The sequence below is a fragment of the Pelobates fuscus genome, chromosome 8, assembly GCF_036172605.1.
Source record: "Pelobates fuscus isolate aPelFus1 chromosome 8, aPelFus1.pri, whole genome shotgun sequence".
NCBI classification, from domain to species: domain Eukaryota; kingdom Metazoa; phylum Chordata; class Amphibia; order Anura; family Pelobatidae; genus Pelobates; species Pelobates fuscus.
The window spans coordinates 8,623,652-8,646,308 of NC_086324.1; the positions used below are offsets into that span (position 1 = coordinate 8,623,652).

A 22,657-nucleotide genomic window follows, 5' to 3' on the forward strand; every position below is an offset into this window, starting at 1 on the left:
GTAACTAAACCAGGACTGGATCTATAACACAGCAACAGCAGATACATTGTAACTAAACCAGGACTGGATCTATAACACAGCAATAGCAGATACAATGTAAACAAACCAGGACTGGATCTATAACACAGCAACACCAGATACAATGTAACTAAACCAGGACTGGATCTATAACACAGCAACAGCAGATACATTGTAACTAAACCAGGACTGGATCTATAACACAGCAGCACCAGATACAATGTAACTAAACCAGGACTGGATCTATAACACAGCAACACAAGATACATTGCAACTAAACCAGGACTGGATCTATAACACAGCAATACCAGATACATTGTAACTAAACCAGGACTGGATCTATAACACAGCAACACCAGATACATTGTAACTAAACCAGGACTGGATCTATAACACAGCAACACCAGATACATTGTAACTAAACCAGGACTGGATCTATAACACAGCAACACCAGATACATTGTAACTAAACCAGGACTGGATCTATAACACAGCAACAGCAAATACAATGTAACTAAACCAGGACTGGATCTATAACACAGCAACACCAGATACAATGTAACTAAACCAGGACTGGATCTATAACACAGCAACTGCAGATACATTGTAACTAAACCAGGACTGGATCTATAACACAGCAACAGCAGATACATTGTAACTAAACCAGGACTGGATCTATAACACAGCAACACCAGATACAATGTAACTAAACCAGGACTGGATCTATAACACAGCAATACCAGATACATTGTAACTAAACCAGGACTGGATCTATAACACAGCAACAGCAAATACAATGTAACTAAACCAGGACTGGATCTATCACACATCAACACCAGATACATTGTAACCAAACCATGGACTGGATCTATAACACGGCAACACCAGATACAATGTAACTAAACCAGGACTGTATCTATAACACGGCAACAGCATATACAATGTAACTAAACCAGGACTGGATCTATAACACAGCAACACAAGATACATTGCAACTAAACCAGGACTGGATCTATAACACAGCAACACCAGATACATTGTAACTAAACCAGGACTGGATCTATAACACAGCAACACCAGATACAATGTAACTAAACCAGGACTGGATCTATTACACAGCAACAGCAGATACATTGTAACTAAACAAGGACTGGATCTATAACACAGCAACAGCATATACAATGTAACTAAACCAGGACTAGATCTATCGCACAGCAACACCAGATACAATGTAACTAAATCAGGACTGGATCTATAACACAGCAACACCAGATACATTGTAACTAAACCAGGACTGGATCTATAAAACAGCAACAGCATATACAATGTAACTAAACCAGGACTGGGTCTATAACACAGCAACACCAGATACATTGTAACTAAACCAGGACTGGATCTATAACACAGCAACACCAGATACATTGTAACTAAACCAGGACTGGATCTATAACACAGCAACAACAGATACATTGTAACTAAACCAGGACTGGATCTATAACACAGCAACAACAGATACAATGTAACTAAACCAGGACTGGATCTATAACACAGCAACAGCAGATACATTGTAACTAAACCAGGACTGGATCTATAACACAGACACAGCAGATACAATGTAACTAAACCAGGACTGGATCTATAACACAGCAACACCAGATACATTGTAACTAAACCAGGACTGGATCTATAACACAGCAACACCAGATACATTGTAACTAAACCAGGACTGGATCTATAACACAGCAACACCAGATACATTGTAACTAAACCAGGACTGGATCTATAACACAGCAACAACAGATACAATGTAACTAAACCAGGACTGGATCTATAACACAGCAACACCAGATACATTGTAACTAAACCAGGACTGGATCTATAACACAGCAACACCAGATACATTGTAACTAAACCAGGACTGGATCTATAACACAGCAACACCAGATACATTGTAACTAAACCAGGACTGGATCTATAACACAGCAACAGCAGATACATTGTAACTAAACCAGGACTGGATCTATAACACAGCAACAACAGATACAATGTAACTAAACCAGGACTGGATCTATAACACAGCAACACCAGATACAATGTAACTAAACCAGGACTGGATCCATTACACAGCAACACCAGATACATTGTAACTAAACCAGGACTGGATCTATAACACAGCAACACCAGATACAATGTAACTAAACCAGGACTGGATCTATAACACAGCAACACCAGATACATTGTAACTAAACCAGGACTGGATCTATAACACAGCAACACCAGATACATTGTAACTAAACCAGGACTGGATCTATAACACAGCAACACCAGATACATTGTAACTAAACCAGGACTGGATCTATAACACAGCAACAGCAGATACATTGTAACTAAACCAGGACTGGATCTATAACACAGCAACAGCAGATACATTGTAACTAAACCAGGACTGGATCTATAACACAGCAACACCAGATACATTGTAACTAAACCAGGACTGGATCTATAACACAGCAACAGCAGATACAATGTAACTAAACCAGGACTGGATCTATAACACAGCAACACCAGATACATTGTAACTAAACCAGGACTGGATCTATTACACAGCAACAGCAGATACATTGTAACTAAACAAGGACTGGATCTATAACACAGCAACAGCATATACAATGTAACTAAACCAGGACTGGATCTATTACACAGCAACACCAGATACAATGTAACTAAACCAGGACTGGATCTATAACACAGCAACACCAGATACATTGTAACTAAACCAGGACTGGATCTATAAAACAGCAACAGCATATACAATGTAACTAAACCAGGACTGGATCTATAACACAGCAACAACAGATACAATGTAACTAAACCAGGACTGGATCTATAACACAGCAACACCAGATACAATGTAACTAAACCAGGACTGGATCCATTACACAGCAACACCAGATACATTGTAACTAAACCAGGACTGGATCTATAACACAGCAACACCAGATACAATGTAACTAAACCAGGACTGGATCTATAACACAGCAACACCAGATACATTGTAACTAAACCAGGACTGGATCTATAACACAGCAACACCAGATACATTGTAACTAAACCAGGACTGGATCTATAACACAGCAACAACAGATACATTGTAACTAAACCAGGACTGGATCTATAACACAGGAACAACAGATACAATGTAACTAAACCAGGACTGGATCTATAACACAGCAACACCAGATACATTGTAACTAAACCAGGACTGGATCTATAACACAGCAACACCAGATACATTGTAACTAAACCAGGACTGGATCTATAACACAGCAACAACAGATACAATGTAACTAAACCAGGACTGGATCTATAACACAGCAACACCAGATACATTGTAACTAAACCAGGACTGGATCTATAACACAGCAACACCAGATACATTGTAACTAAACCAGGACTGGATCTATAACACAGCAACACCAGATACATTGTAACTAAACCAGGACTGGATCTATAACACAGCAACAGCAGATACATTGTAACTAAACCAGGACTGGATCTATAACACAGCAACAACAGATACAATGTAACTAAACCAGGACTGGATCTATAACACAGCAACACCAGATACATTGTAACTAAACCAGGACTGGATCTATAACACAGCAACAACAGATACAATGTAACTAAACCAGGACTGGATCTATAACACAGCAACACCAGATACATTGTAACTAAACCAGGACTGGATCTATAACACAGCAACACCAGATACATTGTAACTAAACCAGGACTGGATCTATAACACAGCAACAGCAGATACATTGTAACTAAACCAGGACTGGATCTATAACACAGCAACACCAGATACATTGTAACTAAACCAGGACTGGATCTATAACACAGCAACACCAGATACATTGTAACTAAACCAGGACTGGATCTATAACACAGCAACAGCAGATACAATGTAACTAAACCAGGACTGGATCTATAACACAGCAACACCAGATACATTGTAACTAAACCAGGACTGGATCTATTACACAGCAACAGCAGATACATTGTAACTAAACAAGGACTGGATCTATAACACAGCAACAGCATATACAATGTAACTAAACCAGGACTAGATCTATCGCACAGCAACACCAGATACAATGTAACTAAATCAGGACTGGATCTATAACACAGCAACACCAGATACATTGTAACTAAACCAGGACTGGATCTATAAAACAGCAACAGCATATACAATGTAACTAAACCAGGACTGGGTCTATAACACAGCAACACCAGATACATTGTAACTAAACCAGGACTGGATCTATAACACAGCAACACCAGATACATTGTAACTAAACCAGGACTGGATCTATAACACAGCAACAACAGATACATTGTAACTAAACCAGGACTGGATCTATAACACAGCAACAACAGATACAATGTAACTAAACCAGGACTGGATCTATAACACAGCAACACCAGATACATTGTAACTAAACCAGGACTGGATCTATAACACAGCAACACCAGATACATTGTAACTAAACCAGGACTGGATCTATAACACAGCAACAACAGATACAATGTAACTAAACCAGGACTGGATCTATAACACAGCAACACCAGATACATTGTAACTAAACCAGGACTGGATCTATAACACAGCAACACCAGATACATTGTAACTAAACCAGGACTGGATCTATAACACAGCAACACCAGATACATTGTAACTAAACCAGGACTGGATCTATAACACAGCAACAGCAGATACATTGTAACTAAACCAGGACTGGATCTATAACACAGCAACAACAGATACAATGTAACTAAACCAGGACTGGATCTATAACACAGCAACACCAGATACATTGTAACTAAACCAGGACTGGATCTATAACACAGCAACAACAGATACAATGTAACTAAACCAGGACTGGATCTATAACACAGCAACACCAGATACATTGTAACTAAACCAGGACTGGATCTATAACACAGCAACACCAGATACATTGTAACTAAACCAGGACTGGATCTATAACACAGCAACACCAGATACAATGAAACTAAACCCCGGACTGTATCTATTACACGGCAACACCAGATACAATGTAACTAAACCACGGACTGTATCTATTACACGGCAACAACAGATACAATGTAACCAAACCACGGACTGTATCTGTTACACAGCAACTGCAGATACATTGTAACTAAATCACGGACTGTATCTATTACACAGCAACAGCAGATACATTGTAACTAAACCAGGACTGGATCTATAACACAGCAACAGCATATACAATGTAACTAAACCAGGACTGGATCTATCGCACAGCAATAGCAGATACAATGTAACTAAACCAGGACTGTATCTATTACACAGCAACAGCAGATACAATGTAACTAAACCAGGACTGTATCTATTACACAGCAATAGCAGATACAATGTAACCAAACCACGGACTGTATCTATTACACAGCAACAGCAGATACAATGTAACCAAACCACGGACTGTATCTATTACACAGCAACAGCAGATACAATGTAACCAAACCACGGACTGTACCTATCGCACAGCAATAGCAGATACAATGTAACCAAACCACGGACTGTATCTATTACACAGCAACAGCAGATACAATGTAACCAAACCACGGACTGTATCTATTACACAGCAACAGCAGATACAATGTAACCAAACCACGGACTGTATCTATTACACAGCAATAGCAGATACAATGTAACTAAACCAGAACTGTAGCTATTACACAGCAACAGCAGATACAATGTAACCAAACCACGGACTGTATCTATTACACAGCAATAGCAGATACAATGTAACCAAACCACGGACTGTATCTATTACACAGCAATAGCAGATACAATGTAACCAAACCACGGACTGTATCTATTACACAGCAATAGCAGATACAATGTAACTAAACCAGAACTGTATCTATTACACAGCAACAGCAGATACAATGTAACCAAACCACGGACTGTATCTATTACACAGCAATAGCAGATACAATGTAACCAAACCACGGACTGTATCTATTACACAGCAACAGCAGATACAATGTAACCAAACCACGGACTGTATCTATTACACAGCAATAGCAGATACAATGTAACAAAACCACTGACTGTATCTATTACACAGCAATAGCAGATACAATGTAACCAAACCACGGACTGTATCTATTACACAGCAATAGCAGATACAGTCCGTGGTTTGGTTACATTGTATCTATTACACAGCAATAGCAGATACAATGTAACTAAACCAGGACTGTATCTATTACACAGCAACAGCAGATACAATGTAACCAAACCACGGACTGTATCTATTACACAGCAATAGCAGATACAATGTAACCAAACCACGGACTGTATCTATTACACAGCAACAGCAGATACAATGTAACCAAACCACGGACTGTATCTATTACACAGCAATAGCAGATACAATGTAACCAAACCACGGACTGTATCTATTACACAGCAATAGCAGATACAATGTAACCAAACCACGGACTGTATCTATTACACAGCAACAGCAGATACAATGTAACCAAACCACGGACTGTATCTATCACACAGCAATAGCAGATACAATGTAACCAAACCATGGACTGGATCTATAACACAGCAACAACAGATACAATGTAACCAAACCACGGACTGTATCTATCACACAGCAATAGCAGATACAATGTAACCAAGCCACGCAGTCCGGACTGTATTATCCAGGTATATAATGATAATGGCAGTATTCATTTAATGACGTTGCAGACCGTTCTGTGAAATCATTATATTTAATCATAAATTAGGTCAAAAGCCCTGCTGTAACAAATGGAAACATAAGATCCTCACCACCACATTCCCAGCTTCCGTCCCAGGTAAAACGACTAACAGCCTACCATTAATAGCCTGTTCCAGCAATGGGGGACTGCAGTAGTTTAAATGTTCCCCTTATAGTTCCATCAAAGCTTTCAGGTAAACGTTACACAGAATTTAATGTAACATTCATTTTTCTTTCAATGATGCAATTCAATTGTGTTTATTTAAAAGGGAAAATGTCACTTCTCTAAAAAATTATATTATAGCATAACAAAATGTATATTAAATATTTCGCAAATTACAGCACAAACCAGTTCAGTCCAGGCACAGTCAGGGCACACAATGCAAATGAGAAGAAATAGAAAATTTAAATGTTTCATTTCTCCTCTTCTCTGTCTGCTCTCTCTATGCTGACCGCTAGGTGTAAAGGGTGGAGCTTATAATAATGATTGACAGGGGGCTAAGATGGAGGCACCCAGTCACAGGATAAAGATGGTATCCATTTGTCTTCAAAGGTTGGAAATAAAAATGGTGAATAATATGCAAATGACCTGCTGCTATGCATTGTGGGATTTACCTTTTGCAACTTCCATCACAAATACCACAAAGTTGGAGCAGCTTTTTAAATCACCTGCCTCATCTGAGTGCTGGGGGTTTATATTAAAGTATCTGGGTGTAAATAAATACTACTCTACACTCACCGCTAGTGTAAGGATAGTTGTGATTTCTACCTCAACATTAAATTGCATCCACTGGTAACCATCCTTGTCTTGGGTTGTGAGACTGTTTAGTGAACGAATAGTGAAAACAGTCCTGCTGACACCACTGACAACACAAATGCACCACTAGTGCAAATGCATTAGCAAGGTGCAATTTTTGGAACCCATAAATAAAGTGTAAAAACAGACAAAATAAAAAGTAACACAAAATAAAAATATTATGACTATTGTTTTCTTAAGAAAACCCAGGTTGTAACATTGCATAAGATAAACAGAACCTTAATATGACTGACAGGTGGGGCAGAGCTAAATACACATCTGCATTTCTTTATTTAATTTCATTTTAAGAGCTCACAAATTAATTTTTATATTTTATATATATATGGTGTTGCGAAAAATATGTGACAAATACTAATCAGAAAAAAAAAAAAATCACCTATAACCAGAGTTAAAGGACCACAACTTGTTTTCCTGGCACTATTTAGCCTTTAGGTCCCTCTCACCCTCAGGGCTGCCACTTAGCTTAATCTAGCGACGGGTTCACTCGGCGCTGGTGACCTCTCCTCCCCCTCCAACGTCAGCTCCCAGGTGGAGCCGAATGCGCATGTGCAGCCAGAGACGCGCGCACATTCAAACCGCCCATAGGAAAGCATTATTCAATGCTTTCCTATGGACGTTCTGCATGCTCAATGCGATTTGCGCATTGATCATCGTGGAAGCGCCTCTAGCGGCTGTCAGGAAGACAGCCACTAGAGGCTGGATTAACCCTGCAATGTAAACATGGCAGTTTCCCTGAAACTGCTATGTTTACAGCTGCAGGGTTAAAACCTTGGGTACCTGGCACCCAGGCCACTTCATTGAGCTGGAGTGGTCTGGGTGACTGTAATGATCCTTTAACTTTAATATAAAAAAAAAAAAAAAAAAATCATGCATGCAATGTATATTAAATATTTAGCAAATTACAGATCAAACCAGTTAATTCCAGGCACAGCTTATAATAATGATTGGCAGAGAGCTAAGATGGAGGCACCCAGTTACAGGATAAAGATGGTATCTAGGGTTAAGTTAATATAATATCATGGGAAGAAATCGTTCCTGCTTAACCAATCAATGATATCAAGGGAATCTACTATCCATTTGTCTTCAAAGGTTGGAAATAAAAATGGTGAATAATATGCAAATGACCTGGTGCTATGCATTATGGGATTTATCTTTTTTTGCAGATCGTTCTGTAATATCATTATATTTAATCATAAATTAGGTCAAAAGCCCTGCTGTAACAAATGGAAACATAAGATCCTCACCACCACATTCCCAGCTTCCGTCCCAGGTAAAACGACTAACAGCCTACCATTAATAGCCTGTTCCAGCAATGGGGGACTGCAGCAGTTTAAATGTTCCCCTTATAGTTCCATCAAAGCTTTAATGTAACCTTCATTTTTCTTTCAATGATGCAATTCAATTGTGTTTATTTAAAAGGGAAAATGTCACTTCTCTAAAAATTATATTATAGCATAACAAAATGTATATTAAATATTTCGCAAATTACAGCATAAACCAGTTCAGTCCAGGCACAGTCAGGGCACACAATGCAAATGAGAAGAAATAGAAAATTTAAATGTTTCATTTCTCCTCTTCTCTGTCTGCTCTCTCTATGCTGACCGCTAGGTGTAAAGGGTGGAGCTTATAATAATGATTGACAGGGGGCTAAGATGGAGGCACCCAGTCAGGATAAAGATGGTATCCATTTGTCTTCAAAGGTTGGAAATAAAATGGTGAATAATATGCAAATGACCTGCTGCTATGCATTATGGGATTTACCTTTTGCAACTCCCATCACAAATACCACAAAGTTGGAGCAGCTTTTTAAATCACCTGCCTCATCTGAGTGCTGGGGGTTTATATTAAAGTATCTGGGTGTAAATAAATACTACTCTACACTCACCGCTAGTGTAAGGATAGTTGTGATTTCTACCTCAACATTAAATAGCATCCACTGGTAACCATCCTTGTCTTGGGTTGTGAGACTGTTTAGTGAACGAATAGTGAAAACAGTCCTGCTGACACCACTGACAACACAAATGCACCACTAGTGCAAATGCATTAGCAAGGTGCAATTTTTGGAATCCGTAATTTAAGTATAAAAATAGATAAGATAAGAACTAGCACTACAAAATACAATGCAAACATCATAGCTTATTTACTGTTCAGTACAGCCAGGATGACAGGCAGCCAAGAGCTAAATAATAAGTTTGTATTTCTATATTTATTTCATTTTTTCGCTCTGAGTACGTTAAATATTCCAATCACAGATGTCTTTATGAGAAACCTAAGATTAGACAGAGAAAATGCAGTGTTTACATTACAGCCTAGTGATAACTTCACTGGCCACTCCTCAGATGGCTGTTAGAGATCCTTCCTGGGTCATGGCTGCCTAAAATACATCCAAACATTCAGTGTCGCCTCCCTCTGCATGCAGACACTGAACTTTCCTCATAGAGATTCATTGATTCAATACATCTCTATGAGGAGATGCTGATTGGCCAGGGCTGTGTTTGAAACATGCTGGCTCTGCCCCTGATCTGCCTCCTTGTCACTCTGAGCCAATCCTATGGGGAAGCATTGTGATTGGATCAGGCTACCACTTCTGATGTCAGAAGAAGTTCACAGGCAGAGGCAGCAGCTTCAGACCTGAATACAAGTAAGATTTTACTATCTTTAGGGAGGCAAAGGGGGCTAGATAGTGGTTTTAACACTATAGGGTCAGGAATACATGTTTGTGTTCCTGACCCTATAGTGATCTTTTAATTCTAGGACAAAACACACACAAAAATAAAAAAACACTGTTTCAGGGAGTTGGTGCAAAAGACTGAACCACTATTAGACTTGTTTGTTAAGAAAATGGATGTATATTTATTATAAGAGCAGTCACAAAATATTTTATAGCTCTATAATTCACCACCATTATGCTCCTCCAGCTGTTTGAGATTCTCACTCAATTACCTCTTCATTCCAGGAATTACCTCTTCATTCCCTTTACAATTTACCAATAGCTGCTTCTCTCGGTTAACTCTTTTAGACATCACCTTTAAAATTTCCCCTGCTACCCTTTGTCTCAAATCCCCACGGTATCATTTAGATTATAAGCTCACGGCTATCTAGCCATATAATTTGTATAAAAGAGCTTCAATGGCTAGTTATCAGTTTACGGGTATGGCTCTCTCTACCTCTTGTATTTGTCTGTGTATATTGTGCGTTCTCCACTAATTGTACAGTGCTGCGGAATCTACTGGCGCTTTATAAATACTGGTAATAAATAAATAGTATAATCTGGGCAAGAAGTAAATTCTCAAATGTGGCTTTTTTGCCGTCATATGTAAGATCTATTTATACACAATATATAACCAGGGAAGTACTCCAAGACAATAGCATCAATATTTATTAATCTCGCCTGTGAAGTATTTTCTCCCATTTAGCTCCTCAATCTGGACCACATATTTTTGTTCCCAGCTGTCTTTATTCTTCTATGCTTTTTCTTCCACACTAAATTACATTTTGGCAAAAAAAAACCTGTTTAGTAGAATGTGCAATGTTTACTTTATCCAGGAGAGGGCAGCATGTGGCAGGGAATGGGTTATTACTACAGTATTTACTAACACAACTGTGGAAGGACTAACACAAACCATGTTTATATTATCAATAGTGAATGCACTGCCCAGGGGAAGACTTAGACACAAATTAACATTTTACCAATTCAAATATACAGTTTGATTAAGGCATTGTTTAACAAACTGCACTCCAGCCCACTACAGACATGGATGGGGTGGAGTAAAATGGGGAGGAACGGCAGAATACAGTGTCCAAACAAAATAATTAAAGTGATAGAGCTTTGACGTTTATAATCACAAAGTGGGTTTTGTCCAGCAATGTCACTTTGATAATAACTTTCATTCAATATAGAGCAGATACATGATACGGATTATGAGAATATACATCAAAGCACTAGCACTTTAACGGTTTCGTTTTGACACGGCATTTTGCATTATATATATATATTCACAACGCTCATACAACAGCTTCATTAAATACACTTTAGTTCATTGAGCACTATTTAATTTGTCTCCCACGTTACACTTAGTGTCACACGCACAGATCTTGGGGTACTGTGAGTAGTGGTGGGTTTTGGATCTGAATCCCCATATTTGTTTGCTGAGATCGGTGATTTAAGTATCTTTGGAAAATCAGTACGTGAAACATATCAGAAAGCTCAGTGTTAACAACTTATTCCAACAAAGGTAACAAACTGAATATGTAAATCTGAGAACAATGGGGCCACAAAGACCTAATCTGCACAGAATGAATGAACACAGATCAGGTCTTCAAGCTCCAACACTTGGAAGGGCTGTTCAATAATGAACAAACAGCTACAGGCTGGTATTTTAATCCTAGTATTTGTGACTCTAATGTAAATGTATCCAGTAACTGCCAGAACCGGCCAGCCCTCTGCAGCTAAAAGGAAGCAAAATGCAATCAGAAAGCCAATAAAACACTTAAAGGGACGCCATAGTCACCAGAACATACAGCACAATGTATGGTATACAGCTTAATGTATAATATACAGCTTAATGTACAGCATACAGCTTAATACATACGGCATGCAGCACAATGTATGGTATACAGCTTAATGTATAATAAACAGCTTAATGTACAGCATACAGCTTAATACGTACGGTATGCAGCGCAATGTACGGTATGCAGCGCAATGTATAGTATAAACTTCATGTAGTTGTTCTGGTGGGTATAGCGTGTCACCGCCAGCAAAGAATGCCAGCAATGTCTTCCACTCCAAGGGTTTATTAGTAAGCAATTCCCCGACTACCCTTCTGTAACTCGAAATGTTAAATTCAAAGTAATAACTTAATACCTCCCTGCCCACTCAGGGTTAATTTGGTATTGTGTTCAGTGTGTTTTCTCCCTGAGCTTTACAAACAATGTAATAATGTCCTGCAGTAATTACTGGCCATTCATTGCATGCACAGCACTCAGTATTTCTCTATCAGAAACAAAACACATTGTATTTACAGAGAGCACCAGCTGCACAATCCATTCCTAACTCCAGGTTTCATGTCCTATTCCCGGCAGGGTCAACCTAGCCTTTCACCCCTCTAAGATCAATAAACTATAACTATTGAGTTGGGCAATTAGAACATCTATTAATCGGTTACAAGTTCAGTTACATTTCAATAGTGAGCTTCTGTGCCCCAGAAATCAGCGTTGGCAGGGTTACCTAGGAGCCGGGAGTGGACGTCTGAATGCTATATGGATCTACAGGGGTTTAAATCCCAAACCCAGGCAGAGCTAAGAATGAACACAGTGTGTCCCAAATGGTGATTAAATCCACAGGACAATGGTAATAGTTTACACGCAGTCTAGATCCTTTTCTCAGACACATGCCAATTATTATTTTACAACTAGGAGCTGATCCCAGCAATAGCCACAGTATATAAAACTGTAAAATGACTTGGTGATCAGCAGCTAAACACTTAATGTGGAACACCCTTTTATCCACACTACATAAAATAGCAACAAAAATGTGGTATAAAATACCTCCTAGAGGAGTGCTCAATAATTCTATCTGGTCTGTGTAGGGGTGCTTTAAACTTACCCTGCAATTACAGTGCGATAACTTACTCGAAGGTACATCAAATGACAAAAAAATAATAGTGCAGATGGTACAAAAAAGTTCTGGTCTGATATTAAACAAAAAGCTAGAACCACTCAAATGTTCTAGAGCCTCTATAACAGTGATGGCGAACCTTTTTGAGCCCGAGTGCCAAAACCGCAATACATGCCAACTTTATTTTCCGTCAAAGTGCCAACACGGCAATTAAACCTCAATACTGAGGTTTAAGTTTAGAAAAAACAACTCGTATAGTTGTCCGAACTAGTTAACATCTTTTATTTTAAAAGAACAACAAAACAACAGAGAGTTCAATGATACAAATTTTAATGATATAAATAGATAAAAAATTAAGCTTATATTTATTAGTATCTCCAACAAATGCAATACATACACACAGTCCGCTGAACACATTCACACACAGACTGCTAAATACACACACAGTCCCCTTAATACACACACACACAAACATACACAGTCGGCTGAATACACACACACTGCTGAATACATCCACACAGACTGCTGAACACATTCTCACACACACACACAGTCTGCTGAATACATAAATACTGCTGAATATACACACACATATACTGCATTGAGGGGTGCAGTGTATGTGTTTGTGTGGAGTGTGTGGAGGGGGAGGGGTGCTGTGTGTGGAGGGGGAGGGGTGCTGTGTGTGTGTGGGGGGGGGGTGCTGTGTGTGTGTGTGTGGGGGGGGTGCTGTGTGTGTGTGGGGGGGGTGCTGTGTGTGGGGGGGAGGGGTGCTGTGTGTGGGGGGAGGGGTGCTGTGTGTGGGGGAGGGGTGCTGTGTGTGGGGGGGAGGGGTGCTGTGTGTGGGGGGGAGGGGTGCTGTGTGTAGGGGGAGGGGTGCTGTGTGTAGGGGGAGGGGTGCTGTGTGTGGGGGAGGGGTGCTGTGTGTGGGGGTAGGGGTGCTGTGTGTGGGGGGAGGTAGGGGTGCTGTGTGTGGGGGGAGGGGTGCTGTGTGTGGGGGAGGGGTGCTGTGTGTGGGGGTAGGGGTGCTGTGTGTGGGGGGAGGTAGGGGTGCTGTGTGTGGGGGGAGGTAGGGGTGCTGTGTGTGGGGGGAGGTAGGGGTGCTGTGTGTGGGGGGAGGTAGGGGTGCTGTGTGTGGGGGGAGGTAGGGGTGCTGTGTGTGGGGGGAGGTAGGGGTGCTGTGTGTGGGGGGAGGTAGGGGTGCTGTGTGTGGGGGGAGGTAGGGGTGCTGTGTGTGGGGGGAGGTAGGGGTGCTGTGTGTGGGGGGAGGTAGGGGTGCTGTGTGTGGGGGGAGGTAGGGGTGCTGTGTGTGGGGGGAGGTAGGGGTGCTGTGTGTGGGGGGAGGTAGGGGTGCTGTGTGTGGGGGGAGGTAGGGGTGCTGTGTGTGGGGGGAGGTAGGGGTGCTGTGTGGTGGGGGGAGGGGTGCTGTGTGTAGGGGGAGGGGTGCTGTGTGTAGGGGGAGGGGTGCTGTGTGTAGGGGGAGGGGTGCTGTGTGTAGGGGAGGGGTGCTGTGGGTGCTGTGTGTGGGGGGAGGGGTGCTGTGTGTGGGGGTAGGGGTGCTGTGTGTGGGGGTAGGGGTGCTGTGTGTGGGGGTAGGGGTGCTGTGTGTGGGGGTAGGGGTGCTGTGTGTGGGGGTAGGGGTGCTGTGTGTGGGGAGAGGTGCTGTGTGGGGAGAGGGGTGCTGTGTGTGGGGGGAGGTAGGGGTGCTGTGTGTGGGGGGAGAGGTAGGGGTGCTGTGTGGGGGGAGAGGTAGGGGTGCTGTGTGGGGGGAGAGGTGCTGTGTGGGGGGAGAGGTGCTGTGTGGGGGGAGAGGTGCTGTGTGGGGGGAGAGGTGCTGTGTGGGGGGAGAGGTGCTGTGTGGGGGGAGAGGTGCTGTGTGGGGAGAGGGGTGCTGTGTAGGGTGAGGGGTGCTGTGTAGGGTGAGGGGTGCTGTGTAGGGTGAGGGGTGCTGTGTGTGGGGGAGGTAGGGGTGCTGTGTGTGGGGGGAGGTAGGGGTGCTGTGTGTGGGGGGAGGTAGGGGTGCTGTGTGTGGGGGGAGGTAGGGGTGCTGTGTGTGGGGGGAGGTAGGGGTGCTGTGTGTGGGGGGAGGGGTTCTGTGTGGGGGGAGGGGTGCTGTGTGTAGGGGACGGGTGCTGTGTGTAGGGGACGGGTGCTGTGTGTAGGGGGAGGGGTGCTGTGTGTAGGGGGAGGGGTGCTGTGTGTGGGGGGAGGGGTGCTGTGTGTGGGGGGAGGGGTGCTGTGTGTGGGGGGAGGGGTGCTGTGTGTGGGGGTAGGGGTGCTGTGTGTGGGGGTAGGGGTGCTGTGTGTGGGGGTAGGGGTGCTGTGTGTGGGGGTAGGGGTGCTGTGTGTGGGGGTAGGGGTGCTGTGTGGGGGGTAGGGGTGCTGTGTGGGGGGGTAGGGGTGCTGTGTGGGGGGGTAGGGGTGCTGTGTGTGGGGGTAGGGGTGCTGTGTGTGGGGGTAGGGGTGCTGTGTGTGGGGGTAGGGGTGCTGTGTGTGGGGGTAGGGGTGCTGTGTGTGGGGGTAGGGGTGCTGTGTGTGGGGGTAGGGGTGCTGTGTGTGGGGGTAGGGGTGCTGTGTGTGGGGGTAGGGGTGCTGTGTGTGGTGGTAGGGGTGCTGTGTGTGGTGGTAGGGGTGCTGTGTGTGGGGGGAGGGGTGCTGTGTGGGGGGAGGGGTGCTGTGTGGGGGGAGAGGTGCTGTGTGGAGGAGGGGTGCTGTGTAGGGTGAAGGGTGCTGTGTGTGGGGGAGGTAGGGGTGCTGTGTGTGGGGGAGGTAGGGGTGCTGTGTGTGGGGGAGGTAGGGGTGCTGTGTGTGGGGGAGGTAGGGGTGCTGTGTGTGGGGGAGGTAGGGGTGCTGTGTGTGGGGGAGGTAGGGGTGCTGTGTGTGGGGGAGGTAGGGGTGCTGTGTGTGGGGGAGGTAGGGGTGCTGTGTGTGGGGGAGGTAGGGGTGCTGTGTGTGGGGGAGGTAGGGGTGCTGTGTGTGTGGGTAGGGGTGTTGTGTGTGGGGGTTGGGGTGCTGTGTGTGGGGGGAAGGGTGCTGCGTGGGGGGAGGGGTGCTGCGTGGGGGGAGGGGTGCTGCGTGGGGGGGAGGGGTGCTGCGTGGGGGGGAGGGGTGCTGTGTGTGGGGATGGGGTTGAAGATAAATAAAAAATTAAATAAAAGTATATTAAATCAGTATCCCCCCCCCCACACAGGGGTGCTGTGTGTTGGGGGGAGGGGTGCTGTGTGTTGGGGGGAGGGGTGCTGTGTGTGGGGGAGGTAGGGGTGCTGTGTGTGGGGGAGGTAGGGGTGCTGTGTGTGGGGGAGGTAGGGGTGCTGTGTGTGGGGGAGGTAGGGGTGCTGTGTGTGGGGGAGGTAGGGGTGCTGTGTGTGGGGGAGGTAGGGGTGCTGTGTGTGGGGGAGGTAGGGGTGCTGTGTGTGGGGGAGGTAGGGGTGCTGTGTGTGGGGGAGGTAGGGGTGCTGTGTGTGGGGGAGGTAGGGGTGCTGTGTGTGGGGGAGGTAGGGGTGCTGTGTGTGGGGGAGGTAGGGGTGCTGTGTGTGGGGGAGGTAGGGGTGCTGTGTGTGGGGGAGGTAGGGGTGCTGTGTGTGGGGGAGGTAGGGGTGCTGTGTGTGGGGGAGGTAGGGGTGCTGTGTGTGGGGGAGGTAGGGGTGCTGTGTGTGGGGGAGGTAGGGGTGCTGTGTGTGGGGGAGGTAGGGGTGCTGTGTGTGGGGGAGGTAGGGGTGCTGTGTGTGGGGGAGGTAGGGGTGCTGTGTGTGGGGGAGGTAGGGGTGCTGTGTGTGGGGGAGGTAGGGGTGCTGTGTGTGGGGGAGGTAGGGGTGCTGTGTGTGGGGGAGGTAGGGGTGCTGTGTGTGGGGGAGGTAGGGGTGCTGTGCAAGAGCAATCCCTCAGTAACCTGCACAGTTTCAATACAAAGGCTTATAAGCATGCTGCAATCCGTATAACCAGTAAATGTACACTCCATAGAAAAGAGAATAGCTTAAGCCATTTAGTAATATGCCCCCCTAAAACATGCATCTGTTATATAGAACTATGTATATTTAGCCTGCAATACGTCTCCTGCAAACCCTCCCCTTTTATCCCAGCACAGAGTTTCCTGTCCGAGCTGGACATTGTCCAATCAGAGGAAATTATAATTTTATAAAATAAGCCTGCAGACAGGGATATTACAAGTGCTTGCAGTGTTCCCTCAACTGTACAAAGGGATTTGTAATGTAATGGGTTTTAAACAGCGAATGTTCTCCATCTTGTGCCTTTTCACTAACATTACGGATAAACATTGTAAAGGAAGCTGTAGAAAGATTGATGAGATTTCTAGCACAATAAGTGACCGTGGGTCACGCATTACCTTTACTGTGCTAAAACACATTCAGCTATTAATATTGCAGCTTTAAAATTACAAACTCATCCTAAAACCACAAGTGATAGAAGGCGAGGCTCAGAGATACTCGCACATATCCTGTATTTACAATCAGTATTCAGACAATGCTCTTACAGACTCTGTATAGCGGGGAAACCACAGAATATCAGCCAGGCATGGGGCCCACAGAGCCACGTATCCTGAGCAATGCTAGATTCCATGACTGTGCACAAACTGCCTGTCTGCCGTCCATGCTCAGCTATTCTGGACACCAGGCACAAACTTAGCATGAAGCACTTTGTTTCCAAGACCTTGCACCATCCAATCTTTTCTCAACATCTATCCGCACCATTAACTCTGTGCACTCCTGGAAACACCATGGTATAGGAAGCAGTTATCAGGAACAAAGCAATAATAAGTGGTGGGCACTAACTGTCCACCTTGCTTAATGCAATGTAGGATATAGCTGTAAAATCAAACACTCATGATAGAAACATGATGGGTGAGCTTTGGAGAAACAGACTGAACTCACTGACATTTTAAGGTTAATAGCTGGAACAAGGGATATTAACTAGAAAACCTCTGTGGTTTCAACAAATCTCGAGCATTTGGGAGTCTGTTATTGTTTATTTAATAGTGGAGCAGATAAAAAATAAATACATTTAAAAATGTCGAAAAGGTTTAAAAAGAGAAAGTTACTAGAAGCTATTTTTTAATCGTACTGTGAAAGCATCACTAAAACTGTTATTGGTGAGGATTGCAAAGGGGAAAAATTCTATGATTCATTTTACTGTTTTGGCCTAAAATGTGCAATTATTTTGTCTATTCTCCACAAGTCCCAGTTTAATGAATAAACCAATATTATAACAAACAGGGTTAATAATGGAGTTCAGGCTGGCTGTCCGGCAAGGCCCGGTCGCTGATGGAGCAGATAGGGTTCAGTGCCAGAGAACACATGTGCCTGTCGCTTTGGCAAGCTTTAAATAGAAGACAGTCAGGTCCCTCCCAAAAGCTCCTCCACTCTTACTCAGCAGTCCGAGACCCACTTGCCATCCGGTAAGCTGATCCAGAGAGTATCCCCTCATCCTTGGGCTTGCAATGCATCATGGGACATTTTGGTAAGCCATCTGAGCTATACAGGGACACTGAACTAGAGGTATACCTGTGTCCTATAGCAGGTAACGAGTACGGATACTGGAGTATCTGGCACTTATCCAAGAAGGAAAGGATTTATATTTTACTTGCAACATTAACCTGTAACTAATAATTAGTTTCTATTCTGTACGATGCTCAGAATGATTCGCCATTTTAGCGGGATAAAAGCATACAAGCAACGCCAACCACAGACAGAGGAAATACGAATGGATTTCTATTAATCTAGGTGGCAGACTATGGGGTTTACTCACTAACCAGTAAATTGTGGTAAAAAACGATCTGGTAGAATGCAGAATAAAAGAAGTGCAAATGGAATATTCACTAAACTCCAAAACTGCAAAATGTCATCAAATGGCAAAATTCAGTTTAAAATGGACATTCCAGATTCCTGAAACTATTTTTTTTTTTTTATTTAATTCTTTATTTTGGAAGTGCAGAGGAACAGGCAAAAAGTGACTGACATATGTAGATTACAAAAACAAATGAGTGTTACAACACAATATGCCAAGAGGAAACTGCACATTTTTATTTGTTAAGTATAATGAATAGATATATGCAAGATAAACATGTCAGGGTATAGCTAAACACAAGATATGCACACAGATGAGGAATTCCCAACAGGTTATTTGATATGGTGAGAAGTATACAAGATTATAATGTTAACATCAAACTAGGTAAGCATGTCTAGGGACATGACCAAAGCTAAATATGCAAGCATAGAAGACATTCTAGACATGGTGTTTGCTACACAATATTAAGTGTGAAAGCACTGACTGACAGTATATGTAACTAATAGGAGAGAGAAGTACCACTGGATGTTTAAGAGTAAACTACCATTGCTGGTCAATCTAAGCAGGTCAAAAGGGTGTAGCATTGTAGGCATAACGATTATATTTGTTAGGAGAGCAGCTGTGGGGTCAGCAGCCTTGCCCTAGTGAGAGTCTGCAGTCCATTCACACGATCCCCTCGCGTTGAAGTCGGGCTCTAGCGTTATCAAAGGTATCTCCCTGTCGGCTCCACACTCCTAAGTTTTACACATGAGGTTCTTCAGCATCCAGCAACATCCAACAGTGGGGGGTTGTGTTTGCGATCCGTCTGCCCCCCCCGCCTTGATTTGTCGGGGATCCTCCGTCTGGGAGATCCATGTTTGCTTCGCCGTTTAGGTGAGCGGGTGCAGGTGTTACCCAGTCGGTGTTTGTGCGCCTTCCTGTAGCGTCTCAGCTTTAACGTTAGCATGCCGTGGGCCCCCTGAGGAGATCTCACTCAGCCGTGTTGAACGTCAGACCGGAGCATGAGAGCCTTGGCTTGTCTTGTCTTCTAGAATTGGTGAGTATGACAAGAGATCTGGTGCTTGGCTTCACCAAGAATCGGGAAAATATGCAGTCCAGTGTCCATATAAATGGGTCTGCATGGGCGGGTGGATGCAGGGAGGTCCCTGGTATGGCAGGTTCAGGTGTGATTTCCATCTTGGGAAGTAGGCCCAAGCCCTGCAGCTTGACTGCAATGCTGGTGTCTCACAGATTGGGCCACAATGGAGCACCAGTGGGGACCGGGATATCCCCCACTAGCCCAGAGGGGGGGTGGCATAAGTTTAGAACAAGCAGTCTTCAGATCAGGGTGGAGGAGCGGCCGCCACCCCCACTCTGAGTATGATTTAGGGCCGCCGAGACGTTTGACATGGGCTGTATCCACCGTATTCACGCGAATGCAGGCACGAAGGTCATCCGAGTACTCCTCAGTAGAATTAGCAGGATTAGTGCCAAGATTATAGCAGTAAAGTCCGGTATATGGCTTAAATAGTGGGTTTCCTCGAGGAGCTCTAGCCACATGCGACTAGCTTGGTCGGCCATCAAGCCCTTCCCCCTGAACTTATTTCTAAAAAGCAATATGTATAAAGAGAGAGTGTCCTTTTATAAATTAACCTGCTGTTACCCACCCCCAGCTGTCAATAAGACAACCAGTCCTGTTACTTACTGGTTGTTTAGCTCAATGGAAGTAAACTTAAGAGGAAGCATTTGCCGAGAGCACCTGCCTTGCAAAGACTTCTCATTAAGCTGCATTGGGAAGTCTGTGATTGGACAGAAACAAGAAGTCTGGGCGGGGTTAGAATGGGAGGGCTTGAAAAGGCTGCAGACAAGAGATCTATCTGCATGTTTTCCAATCTGTTTTTAGATATACCCCCTTGAGAAAAAAAAACTTAATTGCACGCATGTTTTTATTGGTGGTAGATCAGGGTGGTGCAGTAGACATTGCTTACCTAGATTTCAGTAAGGCTTTTGACACTGTTGCACATAGAAGGCTTATCAATAGACTGCAATCTTTAAGTTTGGATTCCAATATTGTTGAATGGGTGAGGCAGTGGCTGAGTGACAGGCAACAGAGGGTTGTAGTCAATGGAGTATATTCAAAGCTCGGGCTTCTCTTTAATATTTTTATTAGTGACATTGCAGAAGGTCTTGATGGTAAGGTATGTCTTTTTGCTGATGATACTAAGATATGTAACAGGGTTGATGTTCCAGGAGGGATAAGCCAAATGGCTAATGATTTAGGTAAACTAGAAAAATGGTCAGAGTTGTGGCAACTGACATTTAATGTGCAAGATAATGCATCTTGGACGTAAAAACCCAAGGGCAGAGTACAGAATATTGGCTAGAGTCCTAACCTCAACATCTGAGGGATTTAGGGGTGATTATTTCTGATGACATAAAGGTAGGCAGACAATGTAATAGAGCAGCAGGAAATGCTAGCAGAATGCTTGGTTGTATAGGGAGAGGTATTAGCAGTAGAAAGAGGGAAGTGCTCATGCCATTGTACAGAACACTGGTGAGACCTCACTTGGAGTATTGTACGCAGTACTGGAGACCGTATCTTCAGAAGGATATTGATACTTTAGAAAGAGTTCAGAGAAGGGCTACTAAACTGGTTCATGGATTGCAGGATAAAACTTACCAGGAAAGGTTAAAGGATCTTAACATGTATAGCTTGGAGGAAAGACGAGACAGGGGGTATATGATAGAAACATTTACCGTAAATACATAAAGGGAATCAACACAGTAAAGGAGGAGACTATATTTAAAAGAAGAAAAACTACCACAACAAGAGGACATAGTCTTAAATTAGAGGGACAAAGGTTTAAAAATAATACCAAGAAGTATTACTTTACTGAGAGGGTAGTGGATGCATGGAATAGCCTTCCAGCTGGAGTGGTAGTGGTAAACACAGTGAGGGAGTTTAAGCATGCGTGGGATAGGCATAAGGCTATCCTAACTATAAGATAAGGCCAGAGACTAATGAAAGTATTTAGAAAATTGGGCAGACTAGATGGGCCGAATGGTTCTTATCTGCCGTCACATTCTATGTTTCTATGTGGATATATTAAACAGTGATTTTTACTTATTTTATACTTTGGCAGTGGAGTGTCCATTTAAAATAGCCACGCTGTGACTGTACTGGAGAATTTCTGTGCAGATTACATGCAGGCAGGTGTGACTAGGACTTCATAAACAGTGATTTACCTCCTATATGGCAGAGAAATGAGCAGTGAGACTGCAGGGGCGTGATCTATACACCCAAACTGCTTCATTAAGATAAACTTGTTTAGGTGACTATAGTGAACCTTTAAGCTGGCTCAAAAGGCTTTATTCTAAAATTTTCAATTTTATTCACACAACTGACACTTGAGAATAAAGTGAACTAAAATGTGATGCACTTTTCATGTGAAAATCTAGCTCCGGTGAATCTATCACAGATCCTCCAGGCTTGCAAGTAATGGTAGGATGTGAGATGGTAAATTATTATATATAAAACACACAGGGCTTAAAATGTTTAGTTCTATACTATGCAAGCCATAGCCTGTCCACCAGGGGTCACGTTTTACTACG

At 43.5% G+C, this 22,657-nt stretch overlaps 1 protein-coding gene and 2 non-coding genes across 21 annotated transcripts in view; 2 read left to right on the plus strand and 1 right to left on the minus strand.

Moving 5' to 3' along the window:
* CLASP1 (cytoplasmic linker associated protein 1) overlaps positions 1–22,657 on the minus strand; it is a 159,028-nt gene that overhangs the window by 113,043 nt on the left and 23,328 nt on the right. The window lies entirely within an intron of this gene.
* LOC134572145 (U4atac minor spliceosomal RNA) lies at positions 7,633–7,758 on the plus strand. Its single transcript, XR_010085255.1, has one exon. It is a non-coding gene; the product is annotated as a U4atac minor spliceosomal RNA (small nuclear RNA).
* On the plus strand, positions 9,596–9,721 carry LOC134572146 (U4atac minor spliceosomal RNA). The gene has a single exon (XR_010085256.1). It is a non-coding gene; the product is annotated as a U4atac minor spliceosomal RNA (small nuclear RNA).